We start from the raw sequence: 26,928 nt of genomic DNA, 5'->3' as shown, positions 1-26,928 counted from the left end.
TCAAAGACAGTGATGACAGCTAACTATGGACTAACGACTGTGACATCACCCATGAAGTAAAAACGCAAACATCTGCAACAACTCTTATACTACAGACTAAAATCAATCAAGAAGAAAGTCATAGAAGTGCCAACATAAGAGAGGCGACAAGGCTTTTACTCAAGAAACATGGCCGACACCTTCACTGCTGTCCTTACATGCAGGGCACGTGGCGTTGGCTGATTGTGGGTCACACCAGCTTTTTGTAAAAGATGCTGGAGGGAGAGTGTCTAAGCTAAGTTGTGAGTACACCTTCCTTGGGAGCAGCCTTTGCAATTAATCTGAAAATTCCTCAAATATCTAGGTAAATTTGAGGTTTAAGAAGCATGCACTTAAGCTCCCACAAAGGGTGAGTCCAATCTTTGGGTCTGCTCTTGGTACCAGAAGGTCTTCTTCATTAAAATAGGCACATTGGAAGGAGTACAAGTTGGATTCATCCAGAATTCTCCTCAGCTATGGAATTTTTAATACTTGCGTTTGATAATAACATCTTGAAAGCCTGCTCTAAAGTGCGCTGGATCTTCAGTGCGCCAAACTCTGACCCGGTATAAAACAGGATTCAAAGCTGCGTGTCCACTGATTGGTTGCGAGCCTAACTCAAGCAGCAAAGGGAGCTAACGAGTGCTTCGAGGGAGCCTTAACAGGGATCATATGAAAGAATTCTCTGGGGTGCGAGATCCTCGACAATGCTGTGTCCCCACAATTGAGCTATATAAATTGCCGCACTAACTGCTTGTGCTCTATCGGCCTCCAACGCAGGATATATTGGATAAGCCGTAAACCCTTAAAAAATATAGCTATGGTACATGCCCTGTGTTTTAGAAAAAGCTCACTCTTTACCCAAATAGTCAAAGTCCATCACTTTTTCCGAAACGTTTGAGCCTAGGCTTATCTTACAGCTGTGTGGCCTCCTTACGTTGAAGGCCTTTAGTTTGGTCTTTTGATCAATTATTTCTAAAACAGTTTTCCTGCAAAACCGGCTGAACTTCTCGATCAGTATCTGAGGTCTTTCAGTCAGTCAGTATATACTTTATTCGGTTTTTGAAGTATAAAACCATAAAAGTTGACAGAGCATAAAAATAATTAAATATTCAGAATAGTAGCACAATTTTACATCAGTAGTCCCAAAGTCGCCTGTAACATAATAACCGTAAGGTATTATAAAACTACAAATGATTGTAAAACGACGTTATACCATATAACCAATTGAATGGTGACATCGATTTGCAATTCGTTAGTCAACATTTTCTTCTTTGAATTAATTCCCTCAATAGAGGAATCCTATTTTAAAAAGTAATTAAAACATAAAAATGGTAACCATAAGCCCAAAACACTCAACACTTTTTAGTCAAGACAAGCCCTGGACTTCACCACAGATTTCAAGTAACCAACAACGAAGAAAATACAATCGTCCTTAAGCAGTTGTAGATACAGGAGAGCTGGATGCACCCGAGCAAAATTCAGCTTCATTAAAATAGGCACTAAAAAATACTTCCTCGGAACCTCATAAAATTTACAAAAAAACATAAAATGTAGCTGGTACTGTGGAGTCTCCCCGTCGCAGCCACAGGATACAAGCTTCTGACCTCTACTGCACGCCCTGGGGAAGGCAAGCAGGAGGTGAAAGAGGTCCAGGCGAAACCTTGACAGTAAAAACCGTTCATAGACAGATAAAAGCCCCAGGAGATACGGCCCAGCTAATGGGGTCGTCTTAAACATTAAGAATTTACGAATGCTTGGCGTCTGCAGCTCCAGCTCTTCCCTTTCCAGTTTTCTTAAACTGACAAAGGACTCCCCTATTGTCCTCACATCCTTATTGGTTATTAAATCAGGATTAGTAAAAAGTTTGGCTCGTCCCAGTTGTACAAAGCTACGCTTAATGTATCTAAACCAAGGGATATTAGTCACATGATCCCGGGACGTACAATCCTTTGAAATCAGATGAGAAAGTGTTAGGCCTTCGTTTAACCAAGTTTTTAGCCAAAAGATCAAGGGTCTGAGGGCCAAAGTGTCGCTTAGATAAGGTACCCCCAATTCCTTGTGTACCACCAGGTTGGGCGTGCCCTGGGGTACACCTAACATGCACTTTAGAAAGGAATTCTCGGCTACCTGAAAAACATCTGTGGCGATATACCCCCACAGTTCACTGCCTTAGGCAGCTGTGGCTACACTTCTTGCTTGGTAGATCTTCAACAGGGCAGATATAGGTCTATTGCCCAGTTTAGAGAAAAAGTTAAAAATAGCTGTGTTCACCTGCGCCAGGTCCCCCTTCTTCCTTTGTTTAAGCGGACCCCATTTAAGCTGGTCGTCCAGGATAACCCCGAGATAAGAGAAAGCATCGGTTCGGGGTACCTTAACTGTACCTACCCTGAATTGAAAACCCCTTTTTTGGTCGTGTCCCTACTTCCATAACCAAAAGATTTTGAGTTGTTAATGGTTAGATCGCGTTCCGAAGCAGAGATTGGAGCACCCTAGCGCTCCTGGAAATAGGGACCGTGTCGTCCGCATAGAGTAAAACAGAGAGGCCCGACGGCCTGCGCAGAGGTAATCTACCCCGGTTGATAAAATAACTTTACCTAGATCATTAATGTAAAGGTTAAGCACAAAGTGCGCCAAGATACACCCCTGGTGTACACCTCTTTTAATGTCAAAATTCCGGGACACCCGGAGCCCGTTTGAAAATCTAACATTAGCCTTAGTAGTCCGGTGAAGGTCACCCAAAGAATGAACGGCAGAAGCATCAACACCAATGTCCTTCATGGACTGCCACAGTTTTGACCTACTCACACGATCAAACGCGGAGGACAGGTCCATGAAGGCGAGATAAACTGTGCCAGATTGCGCCACCGTGTACTTGTTGAGTATCAAATTAAGGTTGAGGCATTGGGCGATAGTTGACCGACCCGGGCGAAACTCATATTGTACCTCTGAGAGTATCTCGTGTTCCTCTGTCCAGGTGGACAGTCTGTGAAGTAGCACACGACTCAACACCTTGACTCTGAGGCCAACAGCGAGATGGGCCAATAACAATGTGTACTGCCTCGGTCACCCTTTTTAAAAACCGGCACGATTGTAGAAATGACCCAGGACTCTGGGCATCCCTTCTTAGCAGCTGCATTAATAACTGCTGTAAGCACAGGCACCCAAAAGGATACGTCAGATTTAGAAAGGTCCGGGGCAATACCATCAGGCCCCGGCGCTTTGTTACTTGTCAAGCCAATAATGCCATCCACGACCTCCCCCAATTCAAAGGTCAACTCCGGTGCATCTGCTCCTTTACCATGCTGACATGATTGCTCCAACGGACTTTCAAACATGGTTTGGAAGTGGAGCGCCCATTCTTCCTCGGTAATATGTGCATCCAAGTCCCCACCTTCAGCATGGACTAGGAAAGGTCTATCAATAATGCTCCAGAACCAGGGTACTAGCTTCTAACAACTCCCTCCATGCTTTATCCTTCAAAATAGATTTACGTTTAGCTAACTTCAATTTATAGTCTTTGCGGCATGCTCTGACCAAAACCATGTTCCTAGGACTCTCATCGAGGGCCAGCGAACAGGATGACTCAAACCATTTTGGAGTTTTGGAGACTGTGCTGCGTACCGGGGCACTCAAACATTCTCCTACTCTAAGGGAGATAGTGTTAAAAGCACCTCTTCCGGGGAAGTACCCAACGAGGCGCACAGTGCAAATTCACTGGCACAAGATTCTTTTACTGATTTATAAAGTCTCTCGGGAGAGATCTGTGTCCAGCGTAACCTTCTCTTCCCGTGTGTCGGTGTTATGACCCCCTTTGGTTCAACGCTTCGTTGGGTGATCAATAAGGGGCCTCCTAGGTTAACACAGAGGGGATTATGGTCACTTAAAGCACTTTCCTCAATTGTAAAACCTTGGAATAAAAATTGTAAAAGGGAAGACACTAGAATAAAATCAATAAATATGCCGCTTCATCTCCCTTTAAAAGAGGGGACAGAAGCCATGTTCAACGGATCACCCAGGGACATAAGCGATATCAAGTTAAATTAGTCTAAGAGGCCGTTCAGAGCATCCCCCGAACAGAATGTTCGAAGTGAACCCCCTCTGCCCTTGGACATCCCAAGTCGGCTCAACGTGTGATCCCAGGGCCCCCACACGGATGTATGTTAAAGTCCCCCATAACCATAAGGCTGTTCAGATCTGCAATGCAGTGTCGTCTTATAAAAGGTCCTAACAGTGTAATATTACACCCATCGCTAGAGCATAATGTTGCATTATAAAAATGTATAAAAATCATTTTGTATGCCCCTCTGCTTAGGATCAATGACTTTAAACATGAACTTGCCGAGGGCAAGACTTGAATCTGACATTTCAGTGCTATTGAGATATATATTATAAGACCACCCTTAGGTCTGCCAGCCAAAGAGGGTAAAGCAGGGACGAAAAAGGCCTTGTAGCCCTCCAAAAGTAAGCTGTGGTCCAATAGCCATGTTTCTTGGAAACATATAACACTAAACTGTTTCACATAGGCCACCCACATAGGATCAGAAAACATGTTCGCCAACCTGGCAACATTCCAGGACATTACATTATGAGCAAACCCCCCTACGTCCCTCTTACTTAACACTACAGGGTCCTGCTGGGGAAGTGAACTACCAGAAACCGCGGGAGCAGGACTAATAAGTCAATCACATGCCTCCAGCGTAGCCAATGGAGTAAACCTATTTGACATCTCCACAGAAGGGGGACCGATGTTCTGCCACAGTGAAGGTATCTGCCTTGGAAAATCTAACCACGGGGCAGGTGCTGATAACCAAGCCTGGCAGACAGGTTTGTGGTAACAGACCATCAGATAGAGCCACATCGTCGGTAGATATGTTACTGCACCCCGGCGGAACAGGTTTATGAGAGTAACCAAGTGAAAAAGCCACAATGGACAACTTTGATCCACGATTAATAGAGTATAGCTCTGTAAACAGTATCCTTTCTGCTATATGCGATTTGTTAAAATTATCAATAACACAGTCCCACAGGCCTGATTTACATGAGATACCTATCCAACTTACTCTACGTACCATGTTGATATTTTTTCTCCAGCCTAGTTCCCAGTGAGGTATTGAGTGAAAACCAGTGTAAGACTTTGTTTTTTAACTGGTAAAAATCGTCCCTGGAACCCTGAGGGAGAGTCGGCAAATTCCCCAGCACCACCACATAAGGAGTGGATGCTGGTGGTAAGTGAAAGATCGGTAACTGCTGAGGAAGAGGATTCCGATCCCCCGGGACTGGCTACCTAACGACCTTCTAGTTGGTTCTCTTCGGGGGACCGCATCTGGCTGGAACTGATTTGGCAAGCTAACCCTACTGTAGTTGTGGTTTCCCCTGAAGTAGCGGCTGCCCTGATAGAGCTTCAACTGCCCCCGTGCGTGTCTGTGACGTGGCTTGCAGTTACTTGCCCCCCCCCAGCAATTGTGACTGTAAGTGAAACCGTGTCTGTAACTGGCCCCTAATAGCTTTAGGCGGACTGATCGTAGTGAGTAGATGCTCACTCCACTGGCCTTGCTGATCCCCGGTCCCTTCCACTGAGGAAGACGAGTCACCACGTTTGGGGGCCTCTAAACATTTCTCAATGGCGGTTAAGCAACTGATTATCGGGCCCAACTTTGAGTCCAACAAATTCATCATCAATACATGAAAGGAATCCAGTGCGCCCGCCATGTCAACAGTGGGCATTAAATGAGAGGGTACTGGGTTTTTGGGCGGCAAGTTGGGTCTAAGTCTTTTAGCTTTATCCCCCATCACTTGAGATTTCCTTTTGGTACCCCCACCCGCTCTTAATACTCCCCCCTCGATCAAAGATGAACTTTCTATCCTGGTTGTTGATGGGGACTCCAAATGCTTGTTTTGGGCGGGTGCTGTACGTACTCTGTTCACCTGATTTAATGATGCTTCGATACCTGACTTATTGCTTATTATAACCGCCGGGGAGAGGGGCAGAAGCGAGGTGGGAACAGATAGATGGCTGAGGGACCTAAGACTGTCCTTGTCTGCCATCACGGGCCCATTAGGATTACACTGGCGCAGGTGGGCATCGTCATCGGCACAGGTGTATCAGTGTGCAAAGGATGTAAGGCGGCAGTGGGTGACCTAGAAAGACGTCTATTAACAAGTTCAATTTCTTTATCAATCGCAGCTGCGGCCCTCTGCAAGAATGAGTCCATGGTGGTCACTGCAGCGAAACCTGACCATACTCGTGGGCGGACAGTGAGGAGCGCTCAAATAAAGGTTCAGAATATCAAAGTGTTCGCAAAGTCAACAACAATAACAACAATAAAGTGCAACTGCACAAGTCAGCACGACCTCCCCAAGTTGTACTGATACCGAGGGCCTTGTGACAGATAAGCGCTTCAAAGGCTGACCACAGTAATAGTGCCAGTACAAGATGGCTGTGAACAGCTAGACTCAGCACTGCCTCAACAGACATTCAGCCACTGTTACCGCTAGAGCAGAAAGAAACGGGATCAGGCCAGTAGGAGTCAAAACAGTTCAGGGACAGGGGACCAAGAGAGATGGCCCAGCCTGGCCTCCTTCGGGCGCGGATGGGCCCGCCCTTGACCCGGGCGCTGCCTGTGCGCGCCCCTGCGCAGCGGGAGCCCGCGGCCGAATTTAAGGCACCTCCTTGCGCTTTGTGATGATGCTGCGTCCATGCGCGGCAGAAGAGCAGGGCAGGCTGGACAATGTAGTCCCCTCAGGTCCGGTAGCAGGCAGCTGGCAATTACAAGACGAAAGGCCTTTCTCTTATTTATTATATCCATGGAGCGCATTCTGCAAAAAGTAGTGCCGAACCTTTGGGCTCGCAAGAGTATGTGCGTTATACTCGCAGTTGGACAAGAATTTAAAGCAGCCGTTAATGAACAGAAGAAATAATGTGAGGGCGAACACACACCCGTGGCCAACCCCTCCATTGAGTTCTATCTTTCCGGTAAGTTCCCATTGCGGACTCAACCATAGCTTTCTGATTGTAGGCATTTGATGATGGCTAATATGTCAGATGGAATAGCCAGGTTTGTCCATAATAACCATATCGAGAGCACCCCGCAGGCCCACAAGAGCTACATACAAACTGCACCGTCCCGTGGTCACTGTCGCCCACCTACTGAACTGAGAATAAAAAGCCTGGTCTCTGAAGCCAGCTTGATATTGGCTTACTATGCGCTTTATCCACTCGATGAGTTTATCTAGAATCTGTTAACAGAATATTTGTGCTCGGTTGTCAATTACACGAAGTGGGTGATAATTGCCTGGTTCGTTTCTGGACTGTTTTTTTAAAACTAAGGGCGATCTCTGCGCCCAGCCATTAATCTAGGATTGGTCCTCCCTGAAAACTGCATTACATAGAGTGTTCATGTCTGGTACCCATATGTCCAGATGAGAGTGGTAAAGGGCGGTTGGAATCCTATGCAAGCTAGGAGCCTGCCCTGGTTTCTGGGCACTAAGGGCCGCTGCTGTGTCAACCGCTGAAGAAGCAAGGCGTTGCACAGTGTGTGTGATGTTTTCGGAAGTTGGCAAATCAGAATTAGGGGAGAGGGATAAGTCTTGGAGCTCTGCGGAATAAGATCTCTAAAATGAGGCTCCCACTCGATGGCTACAATATGTGTCCTGGCCCGAGTGTCCCCTCCTGCGAGACTACATGCCAAAAGAGTGTAGAGTCGTTGCTTTCGGCTGCCCTCGTTGCTTCTCCATATAAGGATCTGGTCTCTTTTATCTCGACTCTATGCCCCAATTTGGTAGCCTTTAGGAGGCTTGATTTTTTGGAACAGCACTTTGAATGAGACCGCGCTTGGGGTTTCTGGTGTGAAGCTCTCCCAGGCCACGAATTTGTGAAGAACGCCCTAATCGCCTCAGAATGTGCCTCATGAATCCCAAGAATGGAACTGGGGGGATCATATGTATTTTAAAGAGGTCCCGTGCCAAAGAGGAGCGATCCACGGTGACTTTGAGTGCGTTTTCACTCGGCGCTCTAGCAGCCCATTAACGTTCTTAATGTTAATTGTCAGGACTGGACCGTCGCTCCCTGTGAGAGTCCCGCAGCTGCATGGTTAGTCCACAGCCCCAACCCGTTCCACAGCCCCAACCCGTTCCACAGCCCCAACCCGTTCCACAGCCCCAACCCATTCCACAGCCCCAACACGTTCCACAGCCCCAACCCGTTCCACAGCCCCAACCCGTTCCACAGCCCCAACCCGTTCCACAGCCCCAACCCATTCCACAGCCCCAACACGTTCCACAGCCCCAACCAATTCCACAGCCCCAGCCCGTTCCACAGCCCCAACCCGTTCCACAGCCCCAACCCATTCCACAGCCCCAACCCGTTCCACAGCCCCAACCCGTTCCACAGCCCCAACCCATTCCACAGCCCCAACCCGTTCCACAGCCCCAACCCGTTCCACAGCCCCAACCAATTCCACAGCCCCAGCCCGTTCCACAGCCCCAACCCATTCCACAGCCCCAACCAGTTCCACAGCCCCAACCCGTTCCACAGCCCCAACCCGTTCCACAGCCCCAACGCGTTCCACAGCCCCAACCCATTCCACAGCCCCAGAATAGACCAGTTGATGTCTATATGATCCCCTTCTGAGAGCTGGGGCAGATTCACTCTCTGACACCGAGAGCCCGTTGCGTGGTCGAAGGCCATCTGCAGGCTGATATCAATGATTTGCAAGATGGACTTTGAGAGGCGCTTGCCCGGGCTAGCATCGACGTCCGGTATGCCCCAGCAATCATTCTCACCTCTAGCTAAACTGGCAGAGAGTAGAGAAGGCTCAAACCTAACATTAAAGTCTCCTCCCATTACAATTATGCAGTTTGTAGACTGTGACTTTAGTAAGCGATCTACCTTAAGGGGGGGGATTCTGTAGAATTGTTCAACGGTCTATTATAAATGTTAAGAAACAATGGGGCATATTAGCAAAGAAGTGGCGGAGAGAGGCGTTAGCCTTCTTGGCTTAACACCTCTCTCCGCCATCTCAGAAACGCGAGGCTGCACCATATTATCAAGGATATGGTACAGCCTCGCGTTTCCCCCTGCGATGGCGCTAGATTTTACAACTTAGCGCCAACGCAGGCGACCTTGCACCAGAGTGCAAGGTGTCTGTGTGCAGGGGAGGATTGGTTATGTGTAGGAAGGTGTCAAACCTAATTTGCCAGTTTGGAACTTACGTGTGTGCTGCTTTATGCAGCACACATGTAAGTTACAAAATTGCATTTTTAAAAAAGGTTTGTTTATGTACAGGAAAGGATACCTTCCTGTACATAAACAAATCATGGCATTTTTGTTTTCTATGTGTGCTACGCAAGGAAGAAGACATGGAAAAAGTAAAAAAGAGGAGAAATAAAGGATATTTCCTCTTTTCGCCATCTTAAGACCAGGATTTTCCAGGTCTTAAGTTCAGGGCTGCCACCTATTATCAGCTGGCAACTATTATCGCCACCCTTGATAATAGGGGGCAGCGTCGAATTCAATGGGTGTTGCGGTGGAACGCCCACCCCAAAACCTACTGCACGCCCCTTTGGCGCTAAATTTAGCGTCAAAGGGGCACTATTAACAAGGCAGCGTTAAGCCACTTAACGTGGCTTTAAGCCACATTAAGTGGCTTAACACTGCATTGATAATAGAGAGCTGACCCTATCGCCACCACAACGTCACAAAAAGTGATGTTCTGGTGGCGATAGGAGCTTGCTAATATGCCCCAATATCTTCTTACCATTACGGAAGATGAGTTTAACAATAAGTATGTCGGGGCATGGAGCAGGGATATCCTTTACTAAGCACTCGAGACAGGTCAGGAAGAGAGGCTTTGTTAAGACTGAAGATTTATTGTTAAACATGAAGCGTGGGTTTGCACACTCTAAGTTCTCGACTATTCTCAAGGCTGGTTCCACATTGGCGATTGGCTTCAACTGGGACTTAGACACTGGAAGCTGTTCTTCCGCTAAACCAGAGTCAATGAGAGCTGGGGGGTCAGTCCGTGGAACTGGAGGGAGCGTTGACCTCCCCAGTTGGATGGGCTCTTCAACCGTTTGATCTTCTTTGGCAGGGGCTCTAGTCAGGGTGGGTTTAAAGCGACTCTCTGAGCCTGATGGCGGATCAGATCTGAGGCCCAGGGCTTGGAGTCCTCTTGCTAGCTCAGCATTCGTCAAAGTGATTTTAATCCCAGTTGCTGCTTGGGTGCGGGTAGTGTTTCGCGCTCACTATATCATCTCGGATCACAGAATGGCAATGCCGCACACTTCTGATCCAATGTATTACTTTATTCATCAAACAGTCTCCATCCTCGTGTTTATATTGGTCTGGTTCAGGTTTGGCTACTTAAATCATGAACATTTCTCTCTCTTTGGGGGCGCGTGGGCGACGAGCTAAATTAGGTGGTTGCATATCATGGGGGATAGCAGATGTGCTGGGTTCAAAAGGCTTGGTCCTGGGGGCACGAAACGTTTTGATAGTGGGAGCAGAACAGTATGGAGCTATTTCATTTTTCGAGCTTCCCTAAATGACATCTCCTTGTGAGCTGTCGCCCTGTGGGGATCGTGACATGCCATTGTCACCTCATCATTGTGCAATGTCGTTAGGTTTGTTTGGAGGACAGAGTGAGGGGAGTAGGGTCATAATAGCTGGACGCACAAGCGTTAGTATCAGGCGGCATAGTTGGTGGCGTTATATATCTCCCCGAACGTGCAATGCATATTCTGTACCTTCAGGGTTATTTACCTGCGAGCCCCGGTTAGTTGTGTCGACTTGCCCGTGCTGAGGTAGACCACCCTATCCATCAGTTTGGTGACCATAGCTTGTAAATGTTTGATTTCAGACTGTAGGTTGAAAAGTTGGACATTTAATGCCCCCGTGTTGACACCAGGGTTTTCTTGCACCAAGCAAACAATGATGAGCCTCGCAGGAGGAATACGCGGTGCCCCCGTCAATAGGATCTGTAGGAGGCTCGAGTTGTGCATTTCTGTTGTTACAGGCAACCTGTGGTATCAATATGGGGGTGAACTGGGCGTTATAGAATTAGAGGTACTGGAATCAAGTGTCTCTTGAGTTGAAGATCCCCTCTTCTTCTCGAACATGTTTGCCATCTCTCTAGCTTGTTGGCTGCCCACAGAGGGTGGCAGTCTTGTTGCCCAGCAAAGTCTCCACCTCCTCTATTAGGTTGTTGATGTTGGTTACCACACTATTTTCGTTGGAGTGCGTTCGCTTGTCTCTTGTACCCTTTTCTTTCGTAGGAGCTCAGGTAGCTTTCCTCTTCCCCATCATGAAGATAATTTAGAATCCATTTGCTTGTACTGGCGATGTAGTATTTAAATTCAAGTGCCCACACCACTACCTTAGCTAACACTATATCAGTACAGCATGTGCATGCAGCGTAAAACAATGTCGGAGGAATAACGTTTAACCTCCAGATTTACCCGGTGTCATGTGGGGCTATGAGGTGGGGCATCCAGTGACAACACTGATTGGAAGAAAGAAAGGGGCCAAGATGACTGGTGAAGATGATCTTGGCATGGGCAGGTCCCACGCCGCTGGAGTCCCTGGTCTGCTACATGCACCTGCCCGGTGCTGATGAGAATCAGGCGGCCTCTGGGAATCATGGGCAATGTAGTTGCGTCCCACCAGGCAGTAGATGCGACCTCCATGCGCCAACTCAATTCTGAAAGATTTCGATGGCATGCGCCACTCACTTGAAAGGGAGAGGAGTTCACATGTATCCCTAGCTCGAGTACTGGTGTGTGCGAGTCGAGCTCTCTTAAAAACTGCAGCCTTCGCTCTTATTTTCCAGATACCTTGGCTCAGAGCCGATAGTTCCGTGGAGTGATTCTGCTGTTTCTATCCTGGCCTTGGCTTCTGGGGCTCGTAGGGTCCTGCCTTCTGGTGTCCCAATGGCAGGCTGCAAATCAGACACACATAGGTGTGTCCGTTGAAAATATCAGGGGATTCCCAACCATACATTCTCCCAGCCCTGGTCAGACCTCTAGGGAATATCAGAGGACCGGCATCGAAAGAATTTGATGCGGCTGGCCCAGGCCTCAAAACAACTTTTGGTCCTCAGAAGATGCGCAGAGATTTGTTGTCCCTGAGCTAAAAGCAGATTATCTGCCCTCTGAACTAAAACCCGATGTCACCCATTTGAGGAGAAGCATTCTGAACTTTCATAGCAGTCATATAACTGCACTGCATAACCCAGATTGAATCTGTAACATCTGCCAGAGGTCGGCTCAACAGCTCCTGCTGGAAGGTTCTGTAGATGCTGCCCATGACCCACAAGTCCCCACATGTCGAAGTACACAAATGCATCGCGGATAAACCTGCGGACAGCAGCAGACAACCGTCTGACCAGTCAGCAGCCCTCCTCAGAGGTTCCAGGGTCAACAGCTTCATGAAGGTGCCACGTAACCCAACCGTTGGGCCAGGACAGGCCCGAGACCAAGAGTCCAGCTTTGTATTTCCCCTCAGGACCACATTTAGGTAAATGAAATATGTAGCCTTTACCTAATGGTAACTCTAAACTTAATTTAATGTGCATTACATTAAATAATATTTAATTAGATATTGAATAAAATGACATTTACTAAAATTATAAGCAACCCAGCCTTAGTGGAAACTCTCAAACTAAATCAATTCGATTACAAGAAATAAGTATTAAAATAATGGCAATTAATAACTTTTATCCTACCTTAAAAATAAGCCCAGTGAACCCTAAATAAACATTAAATAAATAGGTAACTTTAATATAACCCGATTGTAAACCTTGCCTTATATTAAGTGATTAACTATCTTGTCCTGGTTCTAAAATAAATGCAGCCTTATAACAACAACCTGATCCTGAGGCTGACACTGAATACAGAGAACTCAGACTCAGTTTAACAAATGGCCTTAACTTCACCTTTGTGTTCGCCTTAACGATAAATGAATTGTCATTTATTTTTACAAAAGGCAATGAACCTTCACCTCAGACAAATGCTCATTCAATCCTTAGCATGAAATGACATGAATTTAAAATATATTAAACATGTAACCTTTAATTAACACTAACTCTTACCCTAAATTAGGTTAGTTTAATTTTATTTAAGTGACCTTGGCCATGCTAATGTTTACCTTTGATCTTACCTATCAAGGTAGCTATTAAATATATAAAGCTATACTTTTCAAGGTAACTAATCTAACCTTGGCATCTACATCTGTCTGTTAGCTCGTAATGTACCACCCACCAAACGTAACATTTGAATTTGACTACCGAGTATGTCACCACATTGCATCTTGTCAAATATCATCACCCAGCAACATTTAACTTTTAAATTGGTGACTTTAATACTGACTGATGAAAGGGAAAATATTTCTTTTAGTTACCTAAATTCTTTATTTGACTTTCTTTATCGCCATCAACTATCTATTGCTCCCACCCATAGCAAAGGACCTATCCTGTTCCTCGACCTCCCCCTCACAGACAGCAACCACTCCAGCCGGACCATCTTCAACACCTGCATGTCCATCGTAGCTAACAGCATGAAACGGGACTGCCTAAATCTCAACACGAATAAAACTGATGCCCTGCTCTTCAGCAACGAGAGCTCTCCATGGAACTCCTCCTGGTGGCCAACAGACCTGAACTCATGCCCAGCCCCACCAACCTTGCTACAAATCTCTGTATCCCGTAGACTACACTGTCAACTCCTCCTGCTTCTTCATCCCACGCATGCTCCACAAATTATTGCATTGGCTCCCTCCAACACCAGAATCACTGTCACCCAGGCCCTCATCACCAGCAGACTGGACTACAGCTACGCACTGTACACCAGCATCACAAATCAACTCTTACAAAGGCTCCAGAACGCTGCCACCAGACAACTCCTCAACATCCCCTGCAACGCACACATCACGTCTCACCTCAGAGTGCTACATTGGCTACCAATCCGGAAGCAATGCCAATTCAAACTGCTCATCCACGCATAAAAAGCTCTTCACAGTGTCGGATATGCCTACCTCAACCACCGCCTCAACTTTGACCAACCCACCAGGCAACTGCACTCAGTAACACTCCTTCTCGCACAAGTATCCCACAACCGCAGGAGCAGGTTAGGAGAACATTCCGTTCAAAGCATGTGAGCTGTAGATCACATCTTTTGCATACTCCTGTCATCTAGTGTTGGGTCCAGATGTTTGCACGTTGTTTTTCTTCGAAGGTAAGGTGACTCCTCCTTTCGGTGATACTGTGCATGGGCATTGACTCCATTGTTAGATTGTTTTTTTCCACCATCGGGTTCGGACGTGAATTGCTGCGCTCCGGTTTGACACAGTTTTTCCGGTTTCCCTCGGGGCGCAAGACACTCGCCCTCAACGGTATTGTTTTTGATCGCGTAATCCCATTCTCCGCGTATCGTATTAACTGGAAAAACCCTCTTTCGATCGGGTAGCTCATGGAAGGCCGTCGGTCCTACTCATGTCAGTCCGCCTTGCAGTAGATGGAACGGACTCCATTTAAATTCTGCCCTCGGTGCCACGCTGTTTCTGCGCACCAACTCACATGAATTGTGCAACCTGTGCTTGTCTGCAGAGCATAGCGAACAGGACTGCGACGCGTGTAAGGCTTTCTGATCGAAGAAAACGATTTGCGACCATCGTGCTCGACGCCACGACATGCAGAGCCAACACACAAGTTCCATTCTGGACCTCTTCAGAAAAGATTCCGAACTAGAGGCCGGAGACGCCATTGGAGCCGAGGAGGAACAAGACCCTATCTCCATCTCCGACTACAGCTCAGAGGGAGATGAAGACATCCCGCAAGGGCAGCGCACCATGAGTACAGATCATCCCATGCACAAAGTCCACCTCAGCACAAGAAGAAGGCTCCAATCCAACCCCCGCCTCGTGGCCACGGTCGGCAACAAGAACATGTTTCCGACGCCCCACCCTCCAGCTCTGCACTAAAACATACCCAAAAGCCTTCTGGCTCTGAACAGAGCAGTTCGAAAACAGGCACCGAGCTGAAACCTTCATGATCAAAGTCAAAGACAGGCTCCGCCCCACCCCTTTCAACGCAGAAAACATCTTCGGATCTGGAAGCTGCGGCATCCAAAGCCCCGGCACCCAAAACAACGGCACTGAAGCCTTCGGCACTGAAACAAACGGATGTGCCAATTCCATCCAAAGAGCAACATTTCGATGCTCCGCCCTCCAAACCAGATCCAAAACATCAGGAGCTAAATATCCACCCAACAACTGGACATATTACCACAAAGGTGACAATAAAACGCAAACCAGAGGCATAAGAGGTCTTCCACATGCCTTTAAAAAGGAAACATGTGGGTACAAACCCTTCTGCTCCTCCTCTTCCATCACCTCCTTCTCCTTAGTTTCAGCCATTTCTAATTTCACCTGAGCAATCACCCCCACATACACTGATAATCAGGATGATGGGGATGGGGCTGGGAACAATGAGCCAATACCTACAGACCCCTGGACAGATTACAACACCAAGCCCCCACAGGGAATGATCCAGATCAGTACGCTACCAAGCCTTCTCCACAGGATGACAGTGTAGTATACATAGAACTGTTGGGTAGAGCTGCCAACTACCATGAGGTTCAGCTGCATAAGGAATCCCTGGAAGAGGATTTCCTGTTCGAGACTCTTAGTAGTACACAAAATTCCTCGCACACACGCCCCATGGTCAAGGGTATGATCAGACAAGTGGATGCCATTTTTAATGATCCCGTCTGGGCACGTATCCTCACCCCTAGGGTAGACGAGAACTATAAGCCGGCTCCATCAGACGCAGCATACAGGAGGGGGCAGTTACCATTGGATTCCTTGGTCGTTTCCAGCGCACGCACAAGGGCCAATTCCCAAACCGCAGGAGATGCTCCACCCCCCGACAACGAATCTGAGTTGCTAGACGCTTTGGGGAAAAGAGTAGCCATCTCAAATACCCAAGCACTTTTAGCGAGGTACGATCGGGCGCATTGGGATGAAATGAAGTAGTTGCCCCAATTTCTACCTAATCAGCCCAAGTCCAAAGCGCAAGAGCTAGTGCGGGAGGGACAGCTCATATCCAAAAATTCAATCAGGTGCGCCCTCGATGCTGCCGACACTACGGCCAGAGCTGTCAATACCAGCGTTCTTTTAAGAAGGCATGCCTGGTTACGTATTTCAGGATTCAAACTAGAGGTCCAAACTTCTATCCTGAACACACCATTCGATAAGGAACATCTCTATGACCCTGTCATTCATTCATCATTAGAAAAAATGAAGAAGGTCACAGTGGTGGCCAAATCTATGGGAGCCCTTCAACTAACCCCAGGACGTGGTTCCTTTTGGCACTCTTTCTACCGTGGAGGATCTAAGAATACCTCCTCAGATACTACCACCACCACCACCACCTATAAAGGCAACAATCATCCCTCTGCCTCTCAGGGTTACTTCAGAGGGGGTGACAGAGGCAACAATGGCAAAGGTAGAGGTAGAGGCTCCAATACACGCGCCTCCCCCTCCAGCACCAAACAGTGACTTACCCACACTACCCCCCGACCATCTGGCACCCGTCCGGGGCGTCTTTCACTCCACCCGTCTGGCAGTCCATAACTACAGACAAATGGGTACTGGAAATGATCCGTTCTGGTTACTGCCTGAAGTTTACCAACAATCCTCCAAACATTCCTCCACGTTCACACAAACTGTCACCGGATCACTTACACCTCCTCAAACAAGAGGTTTAGTCTCTCCTTTTAAAAGGGGCTTTAGAGCCTGTACCACTACAATACCACGGGTCAGGCGTGTACTCCTTTTACTTTCTCATACCCAAAAAGGACGGTTCTCTCAGACCAATCTTGGACCTCAGAGAATTAAATTTTTACATACAGTCAGACCATTTGCACATGGTAACACTTCAACAAGTGCTCCCACACTTACAACAGGGCAACTCTCTCTCTACACTGGACTTAAAGGACGCCTATTTTCATATTCCAATACATCCCGCTTATCGCAAATTTCTCATATTTGTGTTAGTGGGCCAACATTTCCAGTTCAAGGTACTCCCCTTCAGAGTCACCACTGCTCCCAGAGTCTTCACAAAGTGTCTGGCAGTAGTCACTGCTCATCTAAGAAGACAACACATTCATGTCTTCCCCTACCTGGACATCTGGCTCATCAAAGCCAGTACGTTTTCCACAGTGTCTCCAACGCACTCACAGGACACTACGGTTACTGCACCAACAGAGGTTCACAGTCAATGTGTTGAAATTGCATCGCCAACCTTCCAACACTCAAAATTACCTAGGAACCACTTTAGTTACTCAAAAGGCTCTGGCCTTTCCCAACGCTGCCAGAATTCACAACATTCAGGCTCTAGTTCTCCAGTTCCAGTCCAATCACTCGCTTCCAGCTCGAGTGTATATGCAACTACCGGGAATGATGGCATCTTGCATCATGATCGTTCCCCATGCCAGGCTTCACATGCGTCCCCTATAAGAATGCTTAGTGAGCCCAGTGGAGCCGATCGCAGGGTCTGTTAACCGATCTAGTGTTGGTAAGCGGCCGCACTCATCGCTCTCTGCAGTGGTGGAACCCACAAAATATATCAAAAGGACGGCCGTTCTTAGACCCGATTCCACAGACAATGCTAACAGCGGACGCGTCCCTCACTGGCTGGGGGGCTCATCTTCAGCAACACACAGTGCAAGGCCTGTGGAGTCAAAAGCAAGAATCTCTCGCTTAAACCATCTAGAGCTGCTAGCAGTCTTTCTAGCGCTCAAAGCATTTCAGGCTCACTTGGTCGGCAAAGCTGTCTTAGTTCGTACCGATAACATGACAGTTATGTATTACATACAAGAACGGGGGGGACACACTCTCTCCATGGCCCAAGACATTTGGAGGTGGGCCATTCACCACAAAATGTATCTCCTAGCAGAACACCTCCCAGGAGTGCGCAATCAGATTGCCGATGTCCTCAGCACATAGAGACAGCATATACACTGATGGGAACTTCACCCTCAAGTTCTCCTCCCATACTTTCAAAGTTGGGGAGTTCCTCAAATAGATCTTTTTGCCACACACCAAACTGCAAAATGCCCAAACTTTGCCTCCAGGTACCCGCACCCGCTTTCATAAGCAATGCGACATGGATGAACTGGTCAGGGTTATTGGCCTGCGCTTTTCCGCTTCTCCCACTCACTCCATTAGTGGTTTGGAAACTCAGGCAACATCCCTCACACTGATCCCAGTAGCTCCCACATGGGCCCGTCAACCGTGGTTCACAACCCTGTTGGAGCTGTCACTAGTTCCACATCAAAAGCTGCACCTCACATCCAGTCTCCCGACACATAGCCATGGAGAAATCCGACACTCAGATCCCAAACAACTGAATCTCGCAATCTGGCTCCTGAAGTCATAGCGTTTGGTTATCTAAATCTCCCACCAGACTGCATGACCATCATGAGGGAGGCCAGAAGGCCTCGCACAAGAGCCTGTTACGCAGCCAAATGGAAACGTTGTGTTATCTATTGCAATAACAACAACATCCATCTTCCTGATGCTTCCATACAAATCATCATTTGTCACCTGTCAGTTGCAGCAGTCGGGATTGGCTTACACTTCTATACGTCTACATCTCCCTGCAATAGCTGCATTGTCAAGCCCAGCTTCGCAGGATCCGGTTGCTGCAGAAAATAGGTCCACCACCAGATATTACCAACACCCAACCACTGAAGGGAACTGGGTGTGTGTAAGAGCAGGCGGGGGAAAGGAAAGGGAAGGGACAGCAGTGGAAAAGAACCTGCAAAAACAAAACAGACAGGAATAAAATACGGTAATCACAACTACTCTCAGCATGGTCTCGCTAGGAAGTATAGGTACCTGGATCAACCCAAAGGCCGCAACACCGGAATAAAGCCGGCTCGCCAACTACCCTCGTCAGACCTATCAACCAAAGAAGGCAGATATTATCACATCCACTACGTTCAACAAGCTACACGCAGCGCTTGACAGCCCAACTCTTGCATACCAGAACATATAGAGGGCGAGTCAGGGGTGAAGGACCTCCTTCTGTAACTCCCTGAGAACAATGAACTGTCTCGAAAAAGAACCAAAAGCATAAAGTTTCCACTGGAGATAAGGAAGCTCTCCGAACGCTGTACACCCTTAGTCTCGAGGTTACTTCTCCTCGTATTCCCTTCTTCTTCTGAATTACACAACGAATTATAATCCCAGGTTGGCTTGTAGCCTGCACCTGTGGCTTGGGTATTTTCCCAACAAAGTACTATGGCGATCAGGGTTTCTCCCTTCCGTGACTTTATGATCCGCGATTGGTATAGGCGGCGCTCTCCCGAGAACACGCGGTTCCTTCACCGGTGTTACTTCCTTGTTTGCCGCACCCCCACACCTACTGTATTGTCGATCACCCGAAAGCGTCTCACGGTAGTTCGTACTGTCAAATGCTGAACGTTTCCCCCAAAAGAGCTGCCAAGCAACTCACCTATCTGTCTCTCGATAGGAAACGCACTCGGAGCGAAGCTCGGTCCCACAGCGTCTTGCACGCTGAGTACTCACGGTCTCGCCTTTCGGCTGGCCCCTCGTGTCTTCCTCCCAGTCGTCTAATATCCAACGTCGTATCTCCTGACGGCGCTCCGCTTTCGTCCTCCTCCGCTCTCCGCCGAGGTAGGGAATAGTTCCAAAGTTTCAAAATAACGCGCAACATCCTGCGCGACCGCGCTCCCTATATCCTGTTGGCCGCTGATGCTCTTGGGTAATGTAGTTCTTTTCGGGCCTCGGTAGGCGCGGTACTGATCGGATCCTGACAGCATAGCTACAAAATAGGCAACATTTATCGCTTTTTCAGTGTGCCAGTAATCAAAGCTTTCATAGAAGGACTTAAAAGAGTTATACCACCAAGACTTCCACCTGCTCCAGTGTGGAATCTTAACACAGTCCTCGCAAGATTAATGGGCCCACCGTTTGAACCCATGCACAAATCTGAGCCACAGTTCCTTACTTGGATAACTGCTTTCCTCATTGCAATCACTTCACTGAGGAGAGTGGGTGAAGTACAGGCACTAACCATAGAAGAACCCTTTTTCCAACGTCACAGAGATAAAGTTGGTCTTCGTACTAACCCCACATTTCTACCTAAGGTAGTATCTGCTTTTCACGCCAGTCAGTCGGTTGAATTACCGGTATTCTTCCTCAACCTGATTCTGTGGCAGAACGAGCTCTACACACCTTAGATGTCAGAAGAGCCCTTTTATGTTACATTGATTGAACGAAATAATTTCGTAAGACCAAACAACTTTTCCTCGCTTTTACACCACCACACAAGGGCAATCCCATATCCAAGTCAGGTATTGCCAGATGGATTGTTAAACGCATTGAAACTTGTTATGCAAAATCAAAGAGAACCTTAACAATACCCTCTAGAGCGCATTCCACTCGTAAACTAGGGGCTACTATGGCTTTCTCAGGAAACATCCCCATAGTTGACATTTGTAAAGCTGCAACATGGTCTACACCACACACATTCACCAAGCACTATTGTGTAGATGTGTTAGCGAGACAACAAGCTAATGTATGCCAGGCAGTACTTGAAACACTCTTTCAGACAACTCCAGTTGCTACAGGTTATCCACCGCTTAAGGAGAACACTGCGGTATAATCTATGCAAAGCATGTGATCTACAGCTCACATACCTCGAACGGTTACTTACCCAGTAAGCATCTGTTCTTGGCATGTAGAGCTATAGAGTCGCATGCATCCACCCGCCTCCCCGGTCTCTTTTAGTTGGTGCAGTTTATTGGTTTACATACATACGCTTGGACATCTCTATTCTTTACTTTCTAACTCCATTCTCACCCTCTGCGGGAAAACGATCTAACAATGGAGTCGATGCCCATGCGCACTATCACCGAAAGGAGGAGTCACCTTACCTCGTGACTGGAAAGACTTCTCCGTAGAAAAACAACTTGCAAATGTCCAGACCCAACACTAGATGGCAGGAGTATGCAAAACATGTGAATCTACAGCTCTACATGCCATGAAAAGATGCTTACTGGGTAAGTAACATATTCCTTTTCCTACATCGCTGCCAAATCCTGGAAAGCCTTCCACGCCCATCCCTTCTCAAATTCCAGAAGAAACTTAAGACATGGCTTTTCGACTAGGAGCCCGATCGGCCTACTCACCAACTCTGGTGACTGGATACCCCTCGGGTGATAAGGACGCTCTACGAATCCTCATAACATAACATCCTTGTCATCACTAATCCAGACGTCGTTCGTTGGAACCACCATATGGAAGTGGACTGATCCGGCCACTCTTCCCTTGCTTTTCTGTGAACTCTTCATTACCACATGCCTGTCTCAATCAAACCAATAAACAAAGTATAGACACAGTCTTTCAAATGCAGCAAAAACCCCACTTTCTTCCTCCTCATTAAGATATTAGCATCACGATGGATAACTCTCAAGCTGCCGTTTTCTTGTCTCATTGAAAGTTGAAATGGCGGCATCAATAAATATCCTTCTCAATCTTAGCTCACGCAAGACCTTAACTTAAAAAGACGCATGATATACGAGACTGGAACCAATGAGGGCTCCTAAACCCCTCATCCGGCCAACCAGACACAAGGCCTTAAGAAAAGAATATAGCCACAGCATCCTCCTTGCCACGTCCAATCACCTGCGCTCTCGGCTTTCAGAATCGCCAAATCCCCCCAGGATCTCTTTTCATTTAGTTCTCACCAACACCTTCCCTATCTCTCTAACCTCTCCAGAGACAGCAGCTATCAGTCCCTGGTGTATTTCAGCAGCAAGATTCCTCTTGACCAGTTCCTCCTCACCTCCCATCACCTTCAGCCTTTTGGCACTTTCTAAAACTTCATTCATTTGGGATGAGTTCAGACCAATACCTCCAGGATTTCCCCTTCTTGGTAGAAGCCCGGTCCAAATTTATCACTGCATCCTTCAAACAGCGGACATATTTACAAGGAAATGGTGCTGCGCCACAAGCAAATTTGCTGCACGGAGCTGCGTCATTTAAAAAATGCAGGGCTGCGCTGTTTTTACAAGAATACAGCGCAACCCTATGATCTCTCCTGGGCGCAAACTGCAGCCATACGCCACTGCAGGCGTGACTGTGTTTGTGCAGGAAGGGACATCTTCCTGCACAAAAACAATCATTAATGGCATTTTGCTCCTTTAATGTGTGCTGTAGAATGCAGCACACTTAGAAAAGACAAAAAGCGAGGAGAAATAAAAGTATTTGTCCTCATTGCGCCACTTTACGCCTCCCTTGGAGAGACGTTAGTTTTTGGCGCTGCCCCGGATTTACGAATCCTTGTAAATCTGGGGCAGTGTCAAAATGCCAGGGGGGCTGCGTGGGAACACCCACAGCAGCACTCATGACACGCCCTTTGACGAAAGAGGGCCATATCTACAAGGCTGTGTAAAGTGGCTTTGCGTGGCCTTGTAAATATGTACCAGCACACAGCACCACCAGAGTCTCAAAAAAAGGGACGCTCCGGTGGCGCTAGGGGCTTGTAAACATGGTCCCAAGGAGTTGTTCCTCATTCGGAGACAGATCACTCCCTTGTTGAAGAAAGTGTGTCCCTCTTCACCTTAATGATCGCATCAGTAAAGCCAAGCTGCTCCCAGTTCAGAGCCGGGCCTGGTATCGAAACAGCCTCATGCAGGGTCCGTCAGGAGAGCCTCCATGCTCTCGATGGCAGCAGTATATACCTCCTCCCTCACTGCCACCGTCAGCACCATTGACGACGCGTGGCTGGACTCCCTACTTGATCAACGCTTTGGTGTCCGGAGTTTGGCCTCAAATGGTTTGAACCCTACATATCGAGCTGCTCCCACGTAGAGAAGCTTGACAGCAAGATATCGGAACCTTCTCCTAACATTTGTGGTGTCTCAAGGTTCCTTCTTGACTCCCACTCTCTGTAACATGTTCATGGGGCCTCTGTCCAAGATCTGCCCAGACTTTGGGATGTTCATCCACCAGCGTGGGGGTGACACTCAAAAACTACTATGAAACCCCCTCTGTTTGTGACATTTACACAGTGTATCCCATTCTGCTGAGGATGCAGACCTGGATACCTGGAAACCATCTCACACCAAACCCACAAAGAAACATGTATCCTTCGCTTTCCCAGGTTCAAGAAACCCTTCTCTCCCGACTGACAACCTCAAAATGCGTGCACCATCTTTGCCCCACAGTTGCTTCTCTTGGGATTATCTTAGACAATCAGCAGCTCATGCCCTCTTTCACTCTAGGAATGACTTTGGCAACGCGGGACTATTGGGCATCCCTCATAGTGCGCTCGTTCCACTGAAATGTTTCCTCCATGCTGCTACAAGAGTTGTGCTCTCAACCCAAACATGTGGCGAAACTAGAGCTATCCTAGTTGAGCTTCACTCGCTTCCAGCGGGATTCAGATACAGTTTAAATTGGGGTGTGTGGTTTGCAGAGATACCCGCCTCAGCTCTCCATCCTACCGAGTTGCCGTGATCCAACAGTCAGGCAGTGACAGAGCGTCAAGAAGTAAAAATAATTTACCACCGAAGCCACCAACTTTCAAAGCTTCCCAAGTTCCGTCTTTCTCAGGCGCTGCCTCACTTTTGTGGACTCCCTACTAGCAGAGTTAAGAGTAAACTCCATCCTAAAGCCCTTCTGCAAATACCTGACAACTCAGGTATTCGGACTATATCTTTCATACTTCCATTGGGGCGGTGTAGAAGTATTCCCCCGGATGCAGTGCCACCTTGATGCAGTGCCACCCTGATGGAGTGCCACCCTGATGGAGTGGTACCTGGATGCAGTGACATCTTGATGCAGTGGCACCTGGCTGCAGTGACATCTTGATGCAGTGGCACCTGGATGCAGTGACACCTTGATGCAGTGCCACCCTGACGCAGTGCCACCCTGAACCAGTGGCACCTGGATGCAGTGACATCTTGATGCAGTGGCACCTGGCTGCAGTGACATCTTGATGCAGTGCCACCCTGATGGAGTGGTACCTGGATGCAGTGACACCCTGATGCAGTGCCACCCTGATGCAGTGGCACCTAGATGCAGTGGCACCTGGATGCAGTGGCACCTGGATGCAGTGGCACCTGGATGCAGTGGCACCTTGTTGTAATGGTTTTGGCAGGAGGGATGGTGCACCACCAAGCACTGGGAGCTTGTGTATTCAAAGCTCTCTTGCTGGTATATACGGTAGAATAACAGGTCTTGCTGTAGCATGAACTAAAAACAAATTCCACAGTGAACCAGAATGTGGAGTACCTGGAAGTCAGAAGAACTGAAAGCTGGGAAAGCGGAGCCATTCGCCCGTCTCAACAGCCTTCATATGAAGACGGCCCACTTAGATGACTGCTGTAGCCATGCTGATCGTTCTTTGCCAAGTGTGCTAGAAAAATAAGAACCTCCACTGCAGTCTTCGAAGAGTGATGGTCCGATTTCTAGCACCAACTGGACCAGAATCCCGAGGCAATTCTGTAACTCGTAGCCATACTTGGTACCAGTGACTCCTTAAAAAACTTCTCTGCCTCATGTGCCTCTCTCGAAAGTTGCGGAATTCACAATCCTGACATAAAACCTTCCAACCAGCGAGTAGCAAAGCGGTCTGTAGAAAGTCTCCTTCTGGTGCCATATCTGAGCACTCAAAATCATACTAAACGGACGAAAGATCTGATTCTCTGTAAATAGCTCACGGTGGGCATTGCCAAGGATACAAATCACCCTTTGCACCCACCTGATCCAGAATGTCCAGGTTCGCTCGGATTTTTAACGTTGTCACCTAGATTCAAGATTTTTGGCAGGAGTCCAGCCACACCTATAACTTTATCCTACTAAGTCCTGAGGGTTTCGTCAGGCCTTTCTTGGCACTCACAGGAGAAATCCCTGGAGCAGACCAGAAAAAACAACTAGGCTAGCTTTCCCCGGCAATTATGCGAGTCCCCAACCAGTCTTGTGGGAGAGACACTGCAGGGTTTTCGGTCACCCTTTCCAGGGATCCCACATGAGGAATGCCCTCACCCTAGGATGAGACGCTACCTCAGATTAATGAATCCTTGTAAATCTGGGACAGTGTCAAAAAGCTATGGGTATTGTGTGGAAACACCCACAGTAATACCCTTGACACGCCCCTTTGACGCCGAGTCCCGTGGGAAGGGGCCATAGTTACAAGGCCATGACAAGCCTCCATAGCCTTCTTGACCTCACCCACGCATAGCCATCCAAGCCAAGAGGTTGGAACCGCCCCTGGGTAGAGTCCAAGCTTGATGGTCCTAATGGCACCAACATGTCCCAAAAACCTGTTACCTTCCGGGGATCGTGGCCATCTTGCATTCTTCATGTTGGGAGAATGATGTCCTCTGGAATGGCTGTGAGAATCGGGCCCGCCCATCTTATTTCCCAAAAGCTGCTCAGACTGGTCCCAGTGCCCGCCCACAGCGTTTCATGGTTCCATTGTAGACCGGACCTTTACTAAGATCTCAACTCCCTTCAGACCAACCTTTCCACTTCAATCTAGTCACTCTTACACCAGGCACGTTGGCAGCCCATGCATACCATCAGGCCTCTCTTCTGTTACTAAAGGATATCTGTCTGTACGTATGTCTAAAGAGAGCCAAACGCCATGCACCCAGCTCGCTTACATCTCACTTACGGGTGACCCGGTCACTGCATTCATCCACTCTCTACCCCTTGTTTCTCAAAGGGTTTTTGTCTTTGGAATTGAATTTAAAAAAAAAAAATAAGGCATTCTTTTAATATAATTTAAAAAGTGCTGAGAAGATTCCATCTACCTGTTGAAAGTATATTACAAGGTTCAGATATGATCGAGACACTATCGATGGAGTATTGTGAGTAGAGGTGAGTAGCTCTTTCGTGTTGATGGTTTCTGCAGGGCTAGTCACACTTTTCAGGTGCCCCATTAACTGTGGAAAGACACGTTGAGGGCACAAGGATCCCCAATCTGAAGGAAATGTAGGGGTGTTGATGGGGTGCTCCAAAACTGCTCAGTGTCTCTGCGAGTGGCTCATCCCTCTTCAATCCGCGAAGGAGTGTGCAAATCCCGTCATCCTTCCCCATCCTTCCTCTAGAGCAGGCCATGGAGTGATGTCTAATCCCCTTCCTGGTGAGGGATTTTCATTCCTCTTTCTCAGCCTGCATCCATTGAGAAGAGCGCAGACCCTCGCCGCCCTCAGTCCATGGACAGCTGTCCTAGTCACCCCGCCCATTCGATCTACGGCGAGGTGTCCACAACCTCGACTCCCTTCACTCTATTGATAAGTGCTCATGTCGCCCACCCTCTTCACCCCATGGGGAGATGCCCAAGGAGCTCCTCCCCTTTATTCTACTGACAGATGCCCAAGTCACCCACCCTCTTCACCCCATGGAGAAATGCCCAAGTAGCCCCTCCCCTTTATTCTACTGACAGATGCCCAAGTCACCCACCCTCTTCACCCCATGGGGAGATGCCCAGGTAGCCCCTCCCCTTTATTCTACTGACAGATGCCCAAGTCACCCACCCTCTTCACCCCATGGGGAGATGCCCAAGTAGCCCCTCCCCTTTATTCTACTGACAGATGCCCAAGTCACCCACCCTCTTCACCCCATGGGGAGATGCCCAGGTAGCCCCTCCCCTTTATTCTACTGACAGATGCCCAAGTCACCCACCCTCTTCACCCCATGGGGAGATGCCCAAGTAGCCCCTCCCCTTTATTCTACTGACAGATGCCCAAGTCACCCACCCTCTTCACCCCATGGGGAGATGCCCAAGTAGCCCCTCCCCTTGATTTTACTGACAAATGCCAAAGTTAACCACCCTCTTCGATCCACGGTGATGTGCCCAAGGAGCTATATTTCCC

The 26,928-nt window shown here is 48.0% G+C and overlaps 1 protein-coding gene across 3 annotated transcripts in view; it reads left to right on the top strand.

Annotated features, from left to right (window-relative positions):
- IQSEC2 (IQ motif and Sec7 domain ArfGEF 2) overlaps window positions 1–26,928 on the top strand; it is a 559,465-nt gene that overhangs the window by 506,939 nt on the left and 25,598 nt on the right. The gene's annotated exons all lie outside the window — the stretch shown is intronic.

The sequence above is a fragment of the Triturus cristatus genome, chromosome 10 (assembly GCF_964204655.1).
Source record: "Triturus cristatus chromosome 10, aTriCri1.1, whole genome shotgun sequence".
Lineage (NCBI taxonomy): Eukaryota > Metazoa > Chordata > Amphibia > Caudata > Salamandridae > Triturus > Triturus cristatus.
Note: the sequence above shows the minus strand (reverse complement) of the source record. Positions and strands in the feature narration are given on the sequence as shown.